Genomic DNA, 22,436 nt, shown 5'->3' with positions numbered 1-22,436 from the left:
ACTCAGCTTGACACCGTTATTCTTCACAGTAGAAACCATTAAAATACGATGATCGTATTGAATGTTCAAATGATTGAAAAATATTTGACGAGACAAGTAAATTTGACTAAATTAGGGCACCAGACAGGGTAGGCCGGTGTCAACATTTCAACGAGAGCACTTGTTTGTAGTCATCCATGTTTCTTGTTCCTTCTTTTTTCTTTTTCTTCTTTTTTCATTTTTGTGGCTCACGTTCATGCAAATATTTTTTGTGACATAGTTGAAGGTTAGGATTTAAAACGTTATAATTACGCTGACGCGGTACAATTTCCTGTCGTGGAAGCTCAAAGAGCATTAGCACCACAATGAAGCAGAGACTATAATGAGCTAGCGCAGAAATTACAGCGTGGTAGCGCCGAGGCGCAAACAATTTACAGTCACGTTCTTCTCTGCGTTAAGCCTCTAGGGATAGGCTGGAAAACAAGAGATTATAAGACTTGTTTACATTAAATAAAACGCCTCCTTTATTACTTTTGAGCAGGGAGAATGGGTCTTCCTAAGCCGACTTACGCGCACCTCGTTAAGGGGCACTTCCTCGTCAGCTGTAATTATATCATTTGCTTGTTCGCTGTTTCTACCTGAGATAAAGTCAAGCTTGGTAATCGCTCAAGAATGTTTACCGGGGAATAATCTAGAGTTATGAATAATGTTTGCGAGTATAAAAGAAGATAATCAGCGCCCAGAAATGGGGGCAACTACGAAAAAGAAGAAAAAGAAGAAGGGAACAAGAGATAGCGAACGATGCTCCATAATCTCTCAGGAGGCACGTAGAGGGCCGTGTATATACACGTGGACGTGGATCAGAAAAAAACTATAATATGTAGAGTGTTCATCGGGTGTACGTGCAGTCAATGGAATTCAATATGTGAGCGGTGCTGTTAGTGCCCTGGCAAACAGATTAGATGCACGAGGAGAAAAGAACAACGTTGAAGAAATACTCCTTTTTTCTTTTATTGTCCAAAGCCACTTCGGTGGAAGAAAAAATTAACGATTCAGTTGTTCTTATCAGCGCATACGCGGCGCTCTCTCGGAATGGAGCATGATTGATGGGAGAAGAAGCAGGCTTCTACGGGCGGCGGTTCGATGCAACACGAGAAGCACTCTGCCTTTGGATGCGGAAATGGCCATCAACAGCAACAAATGAATGATAACGGTGACACCCCGAGAAATTTTCACCTTCGTCTTAGCCTTTTCTCTCATTGCGCTGCTTCTCAAATAAAGTCAATCAAGCATACGGGCGTTACTCGACGAGAGCAGTATCAACTCACACCTGTTTTTACCGGGTCAGCGTGAAAAACGTGGGTGCCTTTAAATTGTAGCGAAGGTTATTATTATTATTATTATTATTATTATTATTATTATTATAATTATTATTATTATTATTATTATTATTATTATTATTATTATTATTATTATTATTATTATTATTATTATTATTATTATTATCAAGATGGCGCCGAGTAAGGACACCTCTATTTTGTGCTTCCGACTTTTTTCGGCAAACAACAATTATTTCGCTGTGTTTCCTGCGGAAAACGCGCACACGCGAAGTGTATTGCGTGGCCGGACAACGAGGTCCTCGAGCTGCTGAAGTCGGGTGAGCAGGCATTCACCTGTAACCTGTGCCGGAAGGCCGACATTTCCGCGGTTAGGCTTAGCGGCGTCCACACGCCAGCTTCCCCATCGGTGGCCGCATCTGCCGACGTGACAGATTCCCATGCGGTCGTCGACCTGACCACCCTTCGCGGCCTTCTCCTTCAGGCGCTTGAGGGAGTATCCTACCTCAGCGGTGCAGTGGCGCAGCTGCGGAATGATAGCGCACGGTTCCACAGCGAAAGCGCGCAGGCATCCGCACAGCAAGCCGAAGCTATAGGCGCTCTTCGAGACGAGGTGCGCGTTCTACGAGACAAGCTTTCCAAAACGCGCAAGCCGTCATCGCCCACCTCTGCTGCTGCGCCGCCGGCACACCCGTCCAAGGCAACGACGTGTGCTGTGCAGACGGCTTCGCCGAAGACCACTGACCATCTGCCGCGCTCACCTCCAGCACTGAATCGTCCTGCTTTGTCGAAGGCTCCCGCTGCTGACCAGTTGCTGTGCCTACCTTCAGATTTGTTCGGCGCCCTGATCTAGAATGTGCAACGGAATGTGTCTGGGCGGATATTTTTGGTGCTGATAGTAATAGGCTATTAGTAGGAAATTTCTATGTTGCGCCTGATATGAATATTGAGATGTAAATGACTATTCTAGCCACTATTGAAAATGTGATATCGGCCCATGCTGACCATAAAATACTCATAATCGGTGATTTTAATACGCCTGACATTTCCTGGCAAACTGGTGAAATTTCAACCAATTCTTTTTACTTATCTGCCAAGTGCAACTCGTTACTTGACCTTATATCTCTTGCATCTCTGCGTCAATTTAATAATATTCTGAACCCTTGTGGCAATGTACTACACCTATGCCTTAATGAATGAATTAATGAATGCTTTATTTAGACAATACATTGTCTGGGATGTAGGAGCTAAAGGCAGATGCAACTGCCTGACAAAGGCCCCCCTACCCGTACATTGCTCAGGGGGTGGAACATCATGAAAATACAGTGCAACAATGTAGAAACAAGAAAAAGAACAAAATGTATGCGGCAAGCAATCAAGTATACAAAGAAGTAAGATTGTTACACTTTATACATAATATATCATCAGTAATGCGTGAGAACATGGAAATATTTAAACAAGCAAATTATACTGATCAGTGTTACAAAACATTATATAGCAAATAGGAGAAGTGTAAGAGAAAAAACGACTAAAATAAAAGAAAAGTTATCGAGACCGCAAGGACAGTTAAGTACCATTAGGAACTTAGAATAAGATAATTCCTAACCTTTTTTCTTTAGACTGTAAGCAAACCTGCATTTCTGAATCATAGTAGCGATTTCTGAATTATTATTTAGGAAATGAGGTACTAGGTAGGCGAGTGTCTGAGTACCATATTTGGTTCTAAACATAGGTGTTCTAAGTCTGTTATGTCTAAGGTGATATTGTGAGTTGTCGGATAACAAAAATGTGGACAGGGTATTTGGGTCATGCAGAATTTCCCTATGTGTATACATAGCAAGCCTTAGTTGGAATAAATCATCTATTGTGAGTATGTTTAGCTTGGAAAAATATGGTGCAGTGTGGTCACTACGTTGAAAGTTTCCTATGCAACGCACAGCTCTTTTTTGTAGTATTATTAACCTATCTAAATTTATCTGAGTAGTTGTATCCCAGATTAGTAGACAATAGCGTATATGTGAATGAATAAGGGCATAGTATAGCTGTAGTTTTAACCAGTTTGGCACCACGGTTCTGGTATTATACAATATAGAAATTGACTTGCACATATTTGCATGTATCTTGTTTACATGTGGTGTCCAGCTCAAGTTTTCTTCAAGGACGACACCTAGAAATTATAAGTAGAAACCCGTTCGATAGCACAATTTTTAAATCTAATACATGTACTATAGTCATCAGGCTTATTACGGTTTTTGAAAATAATATACTTAGTCTTTTGTACATTTAGTTGAGGTTGATTAGAATGCAACCAGTTTGATAGATTAGTTAACCATCTCTTAGCTGCCTCTTCAAGTTCAAATAAGTGTTTAGCTTTAAAAAAATACTTGTGTCGTCTGCATAGAGAACTATGTCAGGAGTTCGCGGTATGTTCACAAGATCATTTATATAAAGAATAAAGAATAAGGGTCCAAGGATAGAGTCTTGCGGTACGCCATATTTTATCGGCTGTAATTGGGAACGGTAGCATTTAGGCTAGTAAATTGCACCCTGTCGGATAGATAACTGCGTATCAGATTTATTACCAAACCTCTAACACCGTAGTGTGGGAGTTTCCGAAACAAAATGGGATGCTTAATAGAATCGAACGCCTTTTTAAAGTCTAGAAATAATCCAAAAATGTATTGCTTATTATCAATATTATTAACTAATTTTTTTTTAATATCTAAGAGCGCCGTTTCGGTTAATTTCTTTCCACGGAAGCCAAATTGCTGCTTGGAAAGCATTTGGTGGTCGCCAATAAACTTCATGAATCGTGATTTTAATGTGTATTCTAGAACTTTAGAAAATAAAGGTAGCACAGATATAGGCCGATAGTTATTCAAGTCATTATGAGAGCCACCTTTATGAATGACTACTACTCTGGCTATTTTCATGCCTTCAGGAAAGGTCCCCGTGGTGAAAGCTTGATTGCAGATGTGCTGAATTGGGCCACATAGCAATTCAGCAACATGTTTAATTGGGTCAGCCTTAATGTCATCATAGCCAGCGGCCGTATTTTTATTTAACGATTTCAGGTATGTAACTATCTTTAATTCACCACATGGAGTCAAGAAAATACATTGCGCGCAGGTAGAAGAAATGTATTGTTCACAGTCATTTGTTGTATTATTTGTCTGACCTGCTGCACCAGAAGTTAGGAAGTGATTATTGAATTTGTCCGCTATAGGTCGGCTTCAGTGAACTCAACGCCGTCAAAGGTTAGTGTCGTAGGAAGGCTAGACTTTGTATTCCCTATGAGCAGACATGCCGAGTTCCAAGCTTTTCGGGGATTACACCACACCCCAGCAAACCTTGCCTGATAATATTGAATACGAGCTCTCTTCAAATCTGAGTTTAATTTGTTGCGAACTTTTTTGTATTCATGTAATAGAGATATGTCTCTTAGTCTAATGAAGTTATGGTATAGTTTATCTCGTTCTCTAATTCTATTGTAAAGATCTCTGTTAATCCATGGTTTCCTGGACTTGCTGTGCCTCTTATAGTATTGCAGTGGGAAGGCAGCATAATAGCAGTTCTTTACATGTTGTAGGAACAGATAATACGATAAGTTAGGGTTTTGGTCACTGTACACATCACTCCAGTCAATACTTTCAACACTAGCATGAAATGTTGACAAGGCATTGGTATTGAAGGAGCGATATACAACAGGAGCATCGTTAACATCATTCTTTTCTTTCTTTGTCGCCGGGAAAAAACAAAACACTGATAAATGATCGCTCAGATCAGTTGTTAGCACACCAGCATTGACGTCATTTCTAGCATGGTTAGTTATACATAGGTCTAGTAGAGTTTCACTTACAGTTGTTATTCTGGTGGGTAATCCTATTAAGTTTGTGCACGAGAATGACTCAATGACATCTAAAAATTGTCTACTATGCGGGCTAAGTAATAGCAGATCAATATTAAAATCACCAACAAGGACAATACGCAAATTTCTTAAGGAGGCATATTCAAAAACCGTAGTTTTAAATCCAAGAATCCTTGAGTGTCCCCTGATGGGGGGCGATGCACTGAGGCAATCAGAGATGTTACACAATGTACGGCAATAGATTCATAATGGGTGCAAACACAGCAAAATTCAGGAACCACGTCATATAAGATATCTTCTTTGATATATAGTGACACTCCACCACCCCTCCGATTCGGTCTATACACACCTTCATGTTTGTATCCTTCGAAAAATACTACATCGAACGCACATGAGTACCACGTCTCAGTGAAGGCCAAAAAATGAAACGTATGTTCTAATGAATCAAGCAGCACATCAGGTTGTTTGTTTCTAAGACTACGTATGTTTAAATGGAAAATCGACATTCTGTCCTGCTTCTTAAAAAGGGGGTACTGCACAAGAGATTTAAGAGATTCAGCATCATGATATATGGCTTCATGTAAGATAGCCATAGTACTAACACTAGCAATTGAAATAATGCAAAGGATAAAAGAAAAGAAGCCATTCAGCGAGTCTTATCAAGGTCACTTTCACTGTCGATGCTCAGTGCTCGATCACCAGGCATCTTGCGCACAAAAAACGCCATTTTTGTACTATGCGAACTGATAATGATGCTCCTCAGCTTTTGCTTTCATTATCCAGTGAAGTTTCTTGTTCTGTGGCGTCAGATTGTCAAGGAAATACACGCCAGAAATAGCGGTTTTTAATTCGGCTTTCTTAGACATCCATTGATCACGTGTGACACGTGATGCGAAACGGACGAGCACGACAGGAACTTTGCCAGCTTTCGGCGGCAGTCTATGCACGCCTTCGACTTCGGAGCTAGTCAATCCAGGAAGGGTAAGCTTAGTTGCTAAATTATTCAGCTTCCCGAGCAAATTTTCATGCTGGGTGACAGGTAAGCCATGGATTTCAATATTTTGTCGCCTGCTGTATTGCTCTAGGGCATTGACTTGCTTTTGCAACTCAAGAACGTTCATGCTGGTGTTAGATGTCCCAACGGAAGCTGCCCTTTCTTTAAGGGCGGCTATTTCAGTTGATTGCTTTTGCACTTCAACAAGCACCGGATCATATATAGTAACGCAGAAGCTGTGAATGTGTCCTGTGGCGACTTTCCCCTTGTTAAGCCACATAAATACACCTAGTAGCAGGAGATTAAAGGATACAGCAACACCTCGGTCTTTTAATTTCTCAAGCGGAAATTACGTGGGTCTTTACCACTATCTTAATAATGTGGACTGGTCTTTAGTAGTAGAACTAAGAGATGTTAATGACCAAGTGATGGCATTCACGAATATTATTCACGATGGAATGAAGAACATTATACCACTAAAAGGTGCTAAACGCTCTAAATTTCCCCACTGGTTTTCTGTTGAACTGAAAATAACTTTGAAGCTAAAAGACCGTGTACACAGGGAGGCACAGCGTACAAACCAGGAACTGGCATATAGATATTAAAATGGTCAGAACACTCTCTAAACGTCATTACAAGCGTGATCATTCCATCTATATAGCACATGGGGAGGCTAGTAGTTCTAAAAATTCAGTCTTTTTGGAGACACGTTCGTGAACAGTCATTCAGCAATACGAAACAAGATATCTATCTACTTAGCGGAGACGGCCAACCTGTCCCAGATGTCGCGGGCGCCTTCGCCCTACACTTCAGGTTTGTGTACGGTGAAGGGCACAGTGACGTAGTTAGTGAGCTTTCCAATCACCCTTCCCTGGATTCAAGTCTATCGGTCTCAGGGGAAAGCATCAAACGCTTAAAACCGTCGTTTTCGTACGGTCCTGATGACAATCCATCTGCTTTGATTAAGCCGTACGGGTACTTGCTTGTTCCAGTGCTTACTTGTATATTTAATTCTGCTTTAAAGACGAACACATTCCCAAAGGCTTGGAAAACAGCGCGGGTCGTTCCCATCTTTAAATCAGGAGTAATAACTGCTGCAAGTAACTACAGGTCTGTCTCTGTCCTATGCGCAGCATCTAAATGATTCCAGTCAACTCTGCACTCAATAATTTCATCCTCAATTAAAAATGCTATCATTCCTCAGCAGCGTGGATTCATATCGGGACGCTCCACAGCTACCAACCTCTTTAGCTTCATGATGCATGCCTCTCAAGCAATGTATAAGAAATGACAACTGGATGTCATTTATTTTGACCTGAGTAAGGCGTTCGATGTCGCATGCCACAAAATACTCCTTCAAAAGTTGACACAACTTGATCTGCACCACTCGTTCACAGCGCTGATAAGAAGCTACCTACGCGACCGGTACTGGTACATTAGCGTAAATGGTCAGTCGTCAGAACTTTATGCGGTTACAAGTGGAGTTCCTCGAGGGTCTGTCCTGGGCCCTCTTCATTTCTCGCGGTTTATTAACTACATTTCGACAGTCATTCAAAACTCTTCAATTTTGTTATATGCTGATGACGCGAAACTTTTCAAAGTGGTAGAAAATGTTAATGATCGCGCCGCTCTTCAGAAGGCCATTGGAAATTCTGCATCATGGTGCGCTGAAGACAAGCTGGTCATAAATGCATGAAAAACGAAAGTTGTAAGCTTTACGCGGAAGCCTAACAGGACTTTATTTACCTATAGTGTTAAACATGTTCTCCTGCCAAGGGCTCAGGGAACGAAGGACGTTGGAGCATACTTCGATAGCTCTCTGAGTTTCTCGCCGCACGCTCAACAGACGAGGCAGTGTGCACTTCGAACGCTTGGTACAGTATGTCGGGTGTACAGTGCTCAGGACCCATGACTTCCATGCCATGAGGCAGAAGCATGACGAGGCCGCTCTGCTGGACCCATTTGGCCTGCCCGTTGCTGATGAGCTGGTCGATGATGCATTGGGCTGTGTTCATCAAGTCCCCGAAATGGGCCACCCACATCAGCAGTGCATCGGGGTTGGTCATCGAGAATACCAGCTCAAAGACAAGTACGTCATACTCGGATAGGGAACTGTTGCACACGGTGTAGGGTGCCTGGTCTCGCCAAAGGTGACACAAGGGTCGGTAGGTCGTCTTGTCGATCGTCTGGTGGTGCAGCACATGATGCCGGTGACTGAACGGCCCCGTTCAACATCCTGCCAGCTGAGGCGCACATGAATGCCCTTCTTGAGCAGGGAGCCCAAGGCCATGGCTCAGCCCAGGGCCTAGTCGCCCGTCTTCTGTTCAACCATCTCGGAGCGCGCCTTGAGAATGCGCCGCAGGCCTGGATGGATCTTGAAGTTACCCGGCGGGGCCGAGCTGAACGCCATGCCTATGTGCTGCAGGACGTCTTCAGGTACACCCGTCGGGTCACACTTGATGGGACCACGCTCCCCAAAGAAACCCCTCTAGGACGAATCAAGCCAGTCCCGGTTGTAGTACATGTCCTCTTTCTCTGTGTTCTTGTAGGCCTCTGCTTTCGTGCCACTCCTTTTCCTCCTCAGTCTACTTCTCAGAGACAACGCCTTCGTCGAGTAACTTGCGCGAGTAGATGTCGAGGAGGGTTGAGTACCTGCGGATTTTGGTGTACATGAGTGGCTGTGTGAACATGGGTGCGTACACCTTGTTGTGGCCATGGCGTTGGTAGTCCACCAGATTAATATTATTATTAATATTTGGTTTGAAACATATATACAATTGACAGCAAAGAAAAAGCGTGGAGCAGGCTGGCAACTGCCAGCGGAAGGGCCACAACGCCTGCCTACTCTTCAGAAAGGAGGCGACAGAAACACGGAAATTAAAGATAGGAAGCAAGGAAGGAAAGAAGAAAGAAAGAGCAAGATGACAAATCTCAAAGGATAAAACAGAAGGCACATAGTAAAGGTCACGCACAGTAGGGCGGGTCACTGCAAGTCACGCTACTAAAGTGAGTGAGTGAGTGAGTGAGTGAGTGAGTGAGTGAGTGAGTGAGTGAGTGAGTGAGTGAGTGAGTGAGTGAGTGAGTGAGTGAAGAAACTTTATTGCAGGTCCGGCGAGGACGCGAACTCGTCGCGCACCGGGCTAGTCCCACGTCGGGACCGGCAGGTATAGCCCACTGGCCCGGTCGCGGGCACGCCGGACAGCTAGGATTTGCTTGTATAGAGTGGGGCTACGCAGAAGTGAGTCCCATTCCTCCTTGCTGAAATTGGGGTATCTCGACCCGCACTCCCAGAGCATGTGTGCTAGAGTGGAGGTCTGCCCGCAGGACGGGCAGGCGTCGTCGCGATATACGTCGGGCTAAGCCTCGTGTAGAACGGACAGACACGGATATGTGCTGGTCTGTAGAAGTGTAAGCGAAACGGCTTGCGCCCTATCCAACTTGAGGTGAGGGGGTGGAAAGACCCTTCTAGACATGTAGAAGAATTTAATAACCTCGTTGCGAGTAGCGAGGGGGGGGGGGGGGGGTATTCTGTAAGAGTCCACATATAGTAGACTGTCCATTTCGGCCACTGCTGATTGGATGCAGCTGTACGAGAGAGGACGAGACGAGCGGCCCTCGCCAATCAGCAGCGGCAGAAATGGACATTACACTAGGTGGACTCTTACAGAATACCCCCCTAGGTCACGCTACTAAAGAATGCTAAGAGGAAGCTTTAGCTCGGGTGCTCCTATTTAAACACATGTAAAAGGAGAATTTGTTTTTCTCGGCAACTACAGCACCAAATCTGATTAGGTTTGTTGCACTTAAAAGAAAACTTGAAATCTAGTGAGGTTTTTTTTTCTAATTTTTGATTTAGGTCGTCAAATCTTTATTAAAAATTCGCAAGAATCACAAATTTTATGAAAATGAAACTATCCAGTTTACAACTCTGTAACTTAGCAATGAAACATGCTATCACAATTCTGTGAATTGCATCTAATATTACATCTAAAGTGGACAAAATTGATATGGTACATATAAATCCTAAAACATCTTGTAGTATGGAAATACAGCTTTTGCAGAACCCTTGTACACAACGTAACAAATTCACGCAAAATATAAATTAACATCAAATTTGTCCGCTTTGATTGATCTAACCGATGCCGTTTACAGAACCGCAATATCTGTTCTTGATGCCCAGCTATTAATTTGTAAACATTGCGCTTCAATGTTTTACGAACTTTCGAATCTTTGTTCTTTCTTTACGATACTCATGCCCTAAATGGAAATTTTGTTTCCAATAGTCACTATAATTTATCTTTATCTCTCAAATGCAACAAATTTCATTAAAATCGGCCCAGGGGTTACCTCAGAAAAGCGTTTTTTCGTTTTACATGCATTTGTGTAGGCCGCGTCGGAGTTGGGCCCGAGCTAAAGCTTCCTCTTAAGATAGAAGAAATAGTGTATGAGGTTTTGTCATTTGAAAACAAAAATATGCTACAAACGTGCACCTAAGTTAGTTAGTTCTAGAAAAATGAGGAGAGCACGACGAGCATGATCGCCTCGAGATGCACAACCGCTGGGGTACAAACATTCGTCGAGTGTCCTACACCGCAGGCCAAATAGATGATAGTCCCTCATTAGCCAGTGCTCTGCGCAATGACATACAGCAAGCGAAGGTTTAGCAGCTAGAAATCGCGCATGGATAAAGACGCACTTAGGATAATGTATGAGCCTTACGCACAAATTGTTCTCTGATTCGGCTGCGCGGTCTTTTTTCTTTTTTTCCTTGCCAATGCAAACTACATGCTGCGAGCCTTCTCTTTCTGGGACGGCAGGGCTTGCGTGTCTGCATCAATTACCTGGCTTCTACCGTCACTACTATGATGTGTATTTAGGTTCTTTTTTTTTACAATCAGGGCACACTTTTCTTACCTTCTCTGATAACCCTTACTGTTATTTAACTAGTTCACAACTTAACTTAATTAACTTAACTAGTTCACTTAAATAGTTCACGAGCACAGTTAGATTATTTTTATCGACTCTTTCTTTGTCTACATGGGGATCAAGAACGCACTTCTTTGTTAGTCAGTTTCAGTAGCAATTTCGCTAAAGTGGACGCAAGCTACCGAGAACACGGGGGTTCTTTCTCATGTTATTGTGAACAAACAGCTCGTTGTTATATACGCTCTCCGTCATTTTGTCTTCCCTCGCGCTGTCTCATTTGTAGTTTTCACCGCGATGTAGACACATTGTGCTTTCTCGTTTTGCAGTCTAGACACAATGCGGAAGCTGCCGTTTTTCCTGCAAAGCTTACCCTGCATTTATCAGAGCGCCTCTGCGCCTCTGTGCTTACATAGCATTATCCGTGTTCAGTTGAGATACTGTTTAACATCATATATTCCACAGTAAAGTCGTGAGCATACTAGCACTGTCACGAACGCTCGTTCTGTCTGCACGGATACTACGACTCCGACTACACATATTGCTCCTTTGACCGCACACTGAAGTGCTCCGTAGCATGCGAGTAATATACATTTGACTGCTGGGGGAGTGTGTATAGTACTGAAGAGGTGGCATAGCGCTAAATGGCACCGTCGCGGATGTGGCTTTCTTCCTTTGTCCAGTACCATTTTGGCGCCAGCACCATTACACTGGCTAACGACGCTGTGGCCTTTTCATCCCACAACCTCTTATGCGCCTAAGTGCGCTCGTCGCGAGCCTTTCTTCTCCGCTCCCTTCGCTGGTGCTCTGCACTGAATGCTTCTTTTCGTGCACAGAGTGCGTAAATTCTTCCATTCTCTAGTTCGTCACCTCAGCGGATCTCTTGTTCAACGCTCAGCTCTTCCTTGATTCGTGAAAGAAAAGAAAAAGTGATTCGTTTCCTTCACCAACTGAAATGGCTCCCCGTAGTTACTAACCGGCTCTCACTCCATTTTCGATTCTAGTCTCTTTCAGTAAGGCAGATTTTTTTTTTTTTTCGCCCTGTGATCATAATAGACTTTTGTTGGATCCCAGTCTTTTACAGTCCAGCAGCGCAAACGCGCCGCTTGCTACCGTGTCAGCTTAACGCAAACACTATCCCCACTAGCCCGCTTCGATGTCTACTGGTCTGACGAAGATTAAAAAAAAAGCAGAGTATTGATGTCAGCGCATAATGGTTGCGGTGGGCAAGCGGTTACTTCCATCAGCGAAGCCTCCACGAGGTGCAGCGCCAGTTTTGTGCTAACGGCGCGGCGGGAAGCTGGCGCGGGTGAAGCAGCCTTGCGTGACTTTAATGGCACTCGCGAGCGCGGAGCGAAGCAGCAAAAGCGCTGCGAGGCGGTCCGCACGGTTTGCTCAGGCGCGTAATGATCAACTTCCCGCACATTCGACAACGCCGAGCGGTCCGCGACGTCCTGGTCTACCCACGACACGTGGACCGAGAAGTGCCTTTGGAGACTGCGACAGTACGGTTTTCTTGCTACCATAACTGTCGTTGTTGTTGTTGTTTCCTGAAATATTCGCACCTTTCCTATCTTTTGTTTCGGTAGCAGGCGCGGGCAGAGACATTGCACCACGTTATGTGAGAGGACGCGGTCCACTGATGTTGAATAGCCGACTATGGTTCTCCCAGCATTTATTTTTTTTTTTTTTAACGCGAAAGCGCCGAGGGCCCCGTGTCGCATAAAATCCGGTGTCGGCACCGTGCGTCTGACGTTAAGCGAAAAATTATTCCGAACCACCACGCAGGCCCTCCGCGTGGCGCAAAGACGTTACTGAACTAGTTGAATTCCTCAAAGTAGATGCGTCAGAAAAATTGTAAAGTACAACCTAAACACAACTTACGGGCATGATAGCGTCGGATTGTAATTTGAATGTAGCAGAAAACATAATTCTCTTACGCGGAAACACAAACATAAACCCCTTTCCCAGCGTTTCTACCATTCGTAGAGCGACGCCCTGCGCTCGGTTTCATGCAACAACGCCATCCAGATGGCGCTCACCTGTGCGCATCTGCGCAGAGGCGTGAATAGGCGTGAATGTGAAGACATCTGCCCAGCGGTCGATTTAGGCACCACTGGCCTCCTTGAAGCCCTTGCGTTCAGCGAGAGCAGGGGAAAAGTAAACATGTCCGCAGTCGGAGATTAGTAAGAGGCGATTAGAAGATTGGTGGAAGAAAAGTAGGGAAACGACAAAAAACGGAGACGTACAAAAGCAAAGTTCGTGATAGGTGGTCAGAAAATTTGGTTGTAAGAGTTCATATTGGCTTTTTTTTTATTTCTTTTTTAACCTAGGTAGGACATTAGGCAGTATAACAGCAAAAGCTCGGTGACGCAACCCACCGCCCCGTTCCGAAGGGGACGCTTATAACATCCATCCATCCTGCGGCACACGCAAGCGGCCGCGTTTCCACCAGGAAGCTCGCCCGCTCACGTTCGTGCATAGCGTTCGCCGCCAGCGTTTCCCTATGAACATCAATATTACATAAGCTGCAGTTGCCGGGAAGCGTGAGAAGCAGTCAGGGATCTTTGAAAGCTGTAGCGCTCCACTCCTAAAGGCTAAGCTTCAGCGTCCTCCACATTTTTTTTTTGTGCGAATGTCGTGGGTTTCATGCCGCTTTTCTTTCTCCTTTTTCACTGTTCTTGATCACAGAGAAAATGAGCGCTCTTTTGAGGCAGTAACCGAAAAAAAGAGCACCGCGTGCGTGTTCAGGAGCGCCCATTACGACCAGTTAAGTGCAACAAAAGGCGGAGTGCTTTGAGGTTTAATGTTCGCGCATGCTCGGAATTACCACACCGTCTCGAAGGAGGTATATCATTGCTAGGAGGGGGCGGAACCGTGGAATGAAGTAACGACTGTAAGTGGCGCTGTAGCCTAATATAGCGAAGCCGTAAAGGTGCTCATAAGCCCCCGGACGCCCTAGCGAGACAGCTCTTCGTTTCGCTGTATTCCCACATGCACTCAGTGCGATGATCGTCATACGCGTTCTCTTCGCCATCAGGTAGACGTAGAGAACGTTTTACAACTGCTGCACAGATGCTGACTTCACGACGGGAATGCTGAGATGGCAATATCTTTTTCTGCATTGCTTAGATCAATGCTGTTTCGAAAGCACCGCATACTGTTTCATTAACAGCATACCGCTTGTACCTTGCGGGAAACATTTGAGGCATACTTTGCGACAATACTTGTTGCATGCTTCGCCTTCATTTTGGCTTGGCTGGAGCAGTGTTAAGGCGGCGCGGCATTCTTATGCTCTAGGCGCTCCGCCGTCGACTTCTGAGATGCCTCCCACGATTTGTATCTGTCGCTTCAGAAAAGGAAGTGCTCACTTTGTGCTCTTTCTTGAACTTTTATTGGAGATTCTTTTGACGAAAAGCAGGATGGATTTAAGCTTCGGTTTGAGAGCTCTACCCAGTTGTGATTGAGAAGGGCTGAGTTTGAATACTAATTTTGCATGCCTGGACGCGGATCACGTTTCTTCAACTTCTTTGAGGTTCTAAAGAAAGCGGAAAAAAAGCGGGCTGTCCTCACAGTCTTCAGTAAACTTTCATTTGTATAATGTTCTTTAGACAAGGCGAAATGCGAAAACACCCGTGTACTTAGATTTAGGTGCACGTTAAAGAACCCCAGGTGGTCGAAATTTCCGGAGTCCTCCACTACGGCGTGCCTCATAATCAGAAAGTGGTTTTGGCACGTAAAACCCCATAATTTATGTTCTCTAGACAAGGAAAAATCCTTTTTACTGCGCAAATCGCAAGAAGGAAGGAAGAAGGCGACAGGACAGAGTGATTTAGTGAGAGCGGACAGAGTGTTCCAGTGCGTAAACCTTACGATTTGCGCCCTAAAAAGGATTTTTTCGCGCCTAGAGACTGTTTCACCGACCAGCCCAAGCAGCCACCTTTTTGTCATGTGCTGTTCAGATATGTACGTACCAACCTCCCTAACTTGTTGTATTGCTATTAGAGCATATTAAGCACACAAATGTGAAGCAGCCTACACGCGTCCTTAGCGAGAACTTGCGAGGAGCTTTCGTTGCTCTTTCTTGATCTGGGCTTTGATGTTTCTGTGTGATAACACATACATAAATAAAGCGTCACTTGCAAGTCGGCGGTCGTGCCTGAGTTTCTTCTGTCCATCCGTGTTCGAAGTCGCGCGGCTTTTCACAATGAAGAGTAGGACGCAACGTTGCACTTGCGGTATGCCAACGAAACCTTTATTTAACGCCTTTGAGGGCAGAATGTATCAGAGCAGGAGGAAGGGGGTCCTTTCCCCTTTGCGTAAGGCGGAATGCACGACTTCTGGAGTGCAGCCTCGGAGTGATTAAGCGAGTTATTCGTACTCTTCATCCACAGGAAAGGTACGAGGGGCGCCGGTATAGCATCGATATCGCTTTCGAATCTCGCCGGTTCGGCCTCTCTCAGTTACCGACCTTCCTGCAATGATCGTGCCTTCCTTTGCGATACGGAGAGGTCGCGCTTGCGCCCGACCGTAAATGAGATCGCATAATCAAATGAGGTCGTCGCAGTAGACTCATCCCCAGCATATTTTCCAAGTTATTCGAATTTTTCGTAGATTTTCTTCTCGTTCTGTCTTTTTTTTTCATGCGTTAATTTGTTAATGCTTGGGATGCTTGGCTGATATTTATTATGTTTTTGCGTTACATATGTCTTCAGGTGCCGAGCCTAAATTATTCTGAAGAAGTAAAGCACATAGCTAAGTTCGTGTTCTTTTGAGCAGGTATAGAGAGAACGCTGGGACGGCGTAAATTTAATGCGTAAGGTTGCTGTCTTTCTTCTTCTTTTGACTGGTTGTTCTTTCATATTTGTTTTTCATTTACTGTAGAATATTTTGCGCTTAAACTTCAGCCTCGCATATCGACATACCACATGCACTCGTGTATCAAAATATGCACCGCCGAAAGACTCTGTGTCGTGTTCTAATTTCTGTCGGTGCTTTGCTTCGGACCTTTATTGTTTTTTATTGTTTCATATGTAAGGTTACGGCACAGTAACATGCTGAACAGCAAGCAAGAATCAAAGCAGTGCCAGATGATAAAACGGTGGATTTTAATGTGCGGAGAGCGCAGTGGGGAGAATCCGACGGCCTCTTACTTTATTCCTCTAGAGTACTAAATTCTACCCTAACAACACGCAATGTCATTCTTCTCAGCATAGTTCAAGATTTTATATGGAAACTCCTCTTGTATAAAATCACTAGAAGCAACGTGTTATAATGATAAAAATAAAACACGTTCTTACTCTTTTGTCGGTATATTTGAAAATATTATTAGATGAAATAACCGCGTGCTAGGGATGGAATTACGTTCTTATTACGCATCAAGTAAAAAGTTCAGGCTTGCGCGAAACCAACCAGAATGTGCTCTCTCACTAAAAAGGCAACTAGAATGTCAACTGACGCATTCCTTACTTGAACATTAAGCTTGACAAGTGTATGACAGCACTAGAAAGAGAAATGAATGGGAGGGAGGTTACCCATACGCATAACTTCGGTTTGGTACCGTGCAAATGGATTGGGGAAAAAGGAAGTTACAAAGAAGGGATGAAGAGAGTACGACAGCACAAAATTAGGAGTTGTTAGGCTGACCAGCTTGTTCCTGTTATTTGCTCGACTGCGCAACCTATCACTGTTTGAGATGACGTGCCCGCCCTTTAGAGCGTTGCGAAAATGAGAAGCGTTGCCCCTATGTTTGTGCCCGTCATCCTGAGTTGAAGACACTCCAGCTGTCACTACGCGCAGAAGGCTGTTTCTTTAAAACGTGAACACAGTGGCGCCTATAGCCACACGAAACATCGGGCGCTTCAGAGTGCTACTGCGCCGTTCATGTCATCTTGTACTGCCCTCTACAGCTGCCTGGCGATCACACCCTTCGGGAGCCATCACTTCGGAGAACAAGCTGTCATGCCAGTCGAACACCTTGTAGCGCGCCCTCATCCACGCCATCTCCTCCGCACCGTCCCACCGGAGATGACGACAACGGGCGCGAATTGAAGGCGAGATAAGGCGGCGCGCCCGTCCTCGGCTCGGGTCGCAACGGTGTCCGTTGCAGAGGGGCCGACTGCACGCTGGCTCCGGCTGCCACGCTTCGCTCGCCACTGCTTCCTCTCGGACTCCGCATAGCACCGCGAAGACGCCGTTCCTTCGCCGCGTTGCCGCACTGCTTGGGGACCGGTGGGCGCGAGCCATCCGCCAGCGCCGGAAACGTACGGCCTGCCACGGCTGACAAGCTCCCCCCCCCCCCCTCCCCTCCCCATCATTCTTCCGCTTATCGACCGCGTCCGATGCAGGTCCTCGTTTCACCACTGCACGGAACGGGCTAAGGACGACGGGTCCCAATCGGCGTCGGCCGCCGCCGGCGCGTCGAGGGCGCGCAGCCACGCGTCGCATTGGTTTCTGCTCCCACGGACAGGCTTCCCGGACGGGAGAACAAGGACGAGTACGATGCACTAGATAAGCACCCGCGTACTTGTCTTAAACACACGGGACGACGTCCATGCCGAAGCAGGCTGTCACCGAAGTCTTCGCTGAACTACAGAAGTCGATTGTATGCTTGAGAGCAGAGTTAATAAGGAAAACTTACTCGCTACGTTAGAGGTAACTGGTTTCGATCTACGCACAAAGAATGTCAAAACGCCCGCGTGCCGACATTTTCGTTTGTGGTAAAGAACCGCAGACAAAACTCACCACGTGTTTATTAAACGCGGAGTCCCTCAATAGCCGCACGTAGCTATGGGGCGCCCCAAATCCCACCTACTAATAACTCCTGTCAGTATGCATGCACGAGGCCCTGAGAGTGGAAAACATAAATCTTTTTCGGCTGATAGGTTTGACAACCGTATATCAATTCCAAATTTTGATCCTAGGCAAACGTTACAGTGTGGATGGTCACAAAGACACTTTTTTTCTAGAAGTGACGTCGAGGAGACGAGTCTTCTTGGTCACAAATTTGGAACAAATGTGCAAACTTTTAATGATGTCACATCAAATATGTAAAAATTGTCTTTACCAAAGGTGCAACCCTTGTACACAGTGACACAATCTGAGCAATTGTGAGATGGGTGTAATGAGGGGTGAAAAAAACGAAGTACTTGTCATCGTGTTACTATACAGCGGGTGAAGGCTGTAACTTTCACTCCATTATTGTGTAGCATATGGTTTGCTGTCAAAGCACAGGGACCTCTGATCCAGAAAACACACACACGCACACACGCCAGTGATATTCGTAGCATTCGCAGCATTCGTAGCATTCGTAGTATTCGTAGTAATCGTGGCATTCCTCGAATGGAAATCGCAATGCCAAAAGAAGGGAAACACTTCTGCCTCAAAATACATGCACGTTACTTGTCACGCCACCTCGCTTGGCAAAGTTTCGATCATCGCTTGCTGTGTTTATGGCTAAACACTGATGAACATAAACGAACTGATGTGTCACACTCTGGCGCATTTTTGTGTCATAACCAACAAACCATGTTTGGTTGTGAGTTTATTATTCAGTGATGTCATCTTCTTCTGCTTCTTCCGCAATGGCAGAATAGAAGCTTCGACATTTTGCAACCCGCCGTTATGGCGTAGTGGTTTGGGCATTGCGCTGCCAAACCCGAGGTCGCGGGATCATATTTTTGATTTTCATATAGTCAACATCATACAATCTCAATGAGGTGCACACATCAATGCAAATATAACAGTTATTCCTTTCTGCTCTCCAGAACAATAAAAAGGAGAACAAACAAACAATGTAACTCATGTATCATATTTTTGATAGCAAACGCACATCATACACCAAAATGAAATCTGTAAAGCCCCGTCCTCTTTATCGGCATAGCATCTCGCAGTACGCTGTTTGCCGTCCGCGGGCCGCTGTTCGGCGGCGGTTTTGCTCGCGAACGGCGAGGTTTCCTTGCCGTAGAGAGGATGGCTCCGGGACCCATTCGTGCGGCAGCCGTACAGCGAAGTGGCCAATCAGCATGGAGGAAGGACAGCATAGGAGAGGCCCTGGCCAGCATTGGACCTATTGGAGAAAGTGTGGCGGAAGTCATGTGCTGTTTTTCGCAAAGAACCACTGGGACTGGTACCGCAAAAGTCAACGTTGCCATAGCACTCACACTCCTGAAGCTTTCACTTCTGCTCTAGGCCTCTGAAAAGTGTGGTAGATATTTTCGGCCCATGTCTTTCTCGCAGCAGATTCTGTTCGCGAGACAACCTGACATTGGAGCGTGGTGTGTAAGCTTGAAAGTTGTGTTTTGGATCTGTGAGTGTGAGTTGTCATTCAGCAACAGACACACTCAAGTAATCATGGCGTGGGTCTTCGTCGTCGTCTTCAACGTGCTACGGAACACCACAGGACCGCGTCTGCCTCACTAAAACTGTTATAGAAGTTTCGTAGGCTCTGTTCTGACGCGCGTCTGCAGCACACACTACCGGCGGCTCGTAGCAATGCGAGTTCAAAGCTCCCGCCTATCTGCTCCGGCGAGCTGATTGAAGGCGAAACGGGAGATGGCACACCAGCATGGCTGCATTTGCGGCTTCAAAAACGTGACGTCAAGGCCTCTCCTGTTTTCTTTCTTTCCTCCATGCCAATCATGCGACCGAGGAGTGGTCACTCTGGCACCGACGGCAGTCTCACCGCCGCTGATCGTTCGGCGGCGCCGATAGGCCTTCTCCGGTTCACTTCAAAGCTAAAGCTGACAGCGCTTCGGAATGATTCACCGACGCTCACAAGCCACAATATTTTCTTACCCTTGCTGTGGCTCTTCGCAATAATTATACACAAAGAAGAAAATGCGCTAATATTAGCGGCGCCGTCGGCTCCAATGCGAGCACAGCCGAGCCGGTCGTTTTGCTTGGAACAGAAGCTGCAGGCGATGTTTGCGTCGCTTCGCGTTAGTCGATTGGTCCGACGGTCGTGCTGTGCGCCGGCTGAACTGCCGTCTACTTTGGACGCCTCTCAGTCAGCAGACGTTCTATGGCACATTCTCTTCACTTTCGCCTTCAAGATCACTCACACTGGAGGCTGGTTCGCCGTTACGGCGTGTTTGCCGGTAGCGTGGACGTACCTTAATACAACACGCAGCACAAATCTAGGCCTCAGAAAGTAATATTGCCTTAACTTGCTTCTTAAATTGTATTGCGGAGATTCTCTTGTGTAAAATGTTCGATATATTAAACTATTCGTTCAGGAGTTGTGGTTTCAGTCATGTTAATTTCTGTAAGCCATAATATGTACGTGATCTGGACATAACTATTACATTTTATTACACGGCACATACGCAACCTCTGCTGTAGAGCACTCTCCGATTCTGTGTACAGAATACTCGTACTCAGCAAGCGAAGTCTCACAAGCACCCCCGGATACGAAATATACCCGGCAATCTTCATGCCGCACCTGCGCGTGCCATCTGTTTTACTACAATATCTGGCGATATCAATTAATGGACGCTGTAGGCCCGATCGTGTCATGGTCGCCGTCGTCGTATACTGTCCTGGTTGACGGCGCATGCGCGGCCCGCGCGTGAAGGGTTTAGGAAGCCTCCAGTGACGCGCCGATTGTATGAAAAATCACCGCCCCTTCCAGTCCGTGAAGATGGTCGAACAGGAAAGCTGTTTTAGTTACGCTGAGTATTACACCATGCAAGTCAACCTTCGCAAGCAGTCTGTATTGTAAATCTTTTGTTTTGCCATTCTTTCACCTCATTTTCGCTTTTCCGTGCTTCGCGTGATGAGCATGTTTTAGGAACGCTGCCGTTTAAACTCAGCACCTCTGGCGCGCAGCTCGGGGTCGGCCCTACGACGACGAGCCCGTTCACGAGCCACTCTCGCCGACGCTCGCGGTATGCAGCTTCTTAGGAGCACGCACTACTCGTGGTCTTCCCATAGTTGTAGCTGGAATGGAAAGTGCGGAACCACGCACTAATACAAAGTTTTGTATATTGGGCGCAAAGCTCACCACTGGAGATGCGGGCACTGCAATCGTCTTGACGATCGGTTGGATTGGTTTGACGATTGACGTGGCTTTGCACGGCACTTCTTGCAGGCGCAAGAAGGGTCGGCAGCCACGCTCTCCTAGTATCGCGTTTCAATCGCTGGGCACTGTTCGTTGGCCGCAAACCGCCAGCATAACATTTGTTTCTTTCGCGGCAGGGTGGAATCAATCATCGATAAATTCGATGCCGATCTGGCTCGATGGCCGAAAACGCACCGTTTGACAAGCATATATATAAGATTAGCGTATAAGATAGCATTCTCACAGGGGGAATTGGGTCCATCCAACCCCTCGGCCCCTGCTGAGCTCTTCTTTTCCCCTCCCGCTAGGCCACGTGGCCCCTTTTTAGCGAAGTCCAACAACGACGGCACAGGGTCCGCATAAACAGCTTCGTTGTAAAAAACGACGAAGCCAAATGGACGCACGATCAAGCTCCTGTCAATCGGCTCTGCCGAAGCCAGTGCAGCGTTCCGGCTTCCGCTACTCACATGAGCGCCCGCGTGCATGCACAGCGTTCTGGAACAGTTGTGTGCAAACCGCAACACAGTGCATTCATTGGTCCGACCAGTAAGGACAGTAAACGTCAAGGTAAATCCACCCAATCCTTTCATTGGGCGCGGACAAACGCCGACGGTTTTCCGCCGGTTTCATCTCGTACACCATCGAGGTGCGACGCCTGTAACGTTGCTGCCGACGTTCATCATCGTGCCAGCGTAGGGACATGCCTGGTACCTGCCAGGGCGTTGTTCCTGCGGCGAAGCAGTAGTTGTCCTGCGGGCTGCGTCGCGCCATCTCACCTCCGCGCATTGCGAGAACAGCGTGCGAGGAGCTCGAGTGCCGCGCTAAGCCTTGCTGTCGCTGTCAGTGCTTCGCCTTCGGGCGAAGCTGTCAATTTTTTTTAAACAGCAATGTTTCCAGATATGCGGCAACGGTCCATCACCCCAGCACCTGGTCGCACTGTGGTGCCACGCTGGTGCGAACAAGAAGCTCCAGTCACCTCGGTGAACAAACACACGAACGCTAGTTATGAAAAGAGATAATGTTATGGATAAGCAACTTATCTGTCACCTTTTTAGCGCAACAGTGGTGGAAGGCCTTCGCGGCGATACCCGCGCCTTTCAGCCTCTTGGTTGGCGAGCACGAAAAAACCGTCAAAGTCGCGCTTGACTTCGCCACCTGAACTCAATAGGCTGCTTTTCGAGTCGTCGCTTTCTCAATAGGAAAAAGCAGCGCTCTAATGCGACATAAATCATTGCACGTTGCTGCACTGGAACAACTAAGCGCTCTTACTATTTC

The 22,436-nt window shown here is 46.1% G+C and overlaps 1 protein-coding gene and 1 pseudogene across 1 annotated transcript in view; one reads left to right on the top strand and one right to left on the bottom strand.

The window, feature by feature from the left end:
* The window catches only part of LOC126544599 (Kv channel-interacting protein 4-like), a 617,305-nt gene that overhangs the window by 222,658 nt on the left and 372,211 nt on the right, over positions 1-22,436 (top strand). The window lies entirely within an intron of this gene.
* Positions 434-21,932, bottom strand: LOC140215396 (2-oxoglutarate dehydrogenase complex component E1-like; annotated as a pseudogene).

This window comes from Dermacentor andersoni, chromosome 1, assembly GCF_023375885.2.
Source record: "Dermacentor andersoni chromosome 1, qqDerAnde1_hic_scaffold, whole genome shotgun sequence".
NCBI classification, from domain to species: Eukaryota; Metazoa; Arthropoda; class Arachnida; order Ixodida; family Ixodidae; genus Dermacentor; species Dermacentor andersoni.
The sequence above is the reverse complement of the archived record's forward strand: the minus strand, read 5'-3'. Positions and strand labels throughout refer to the sequence as shown.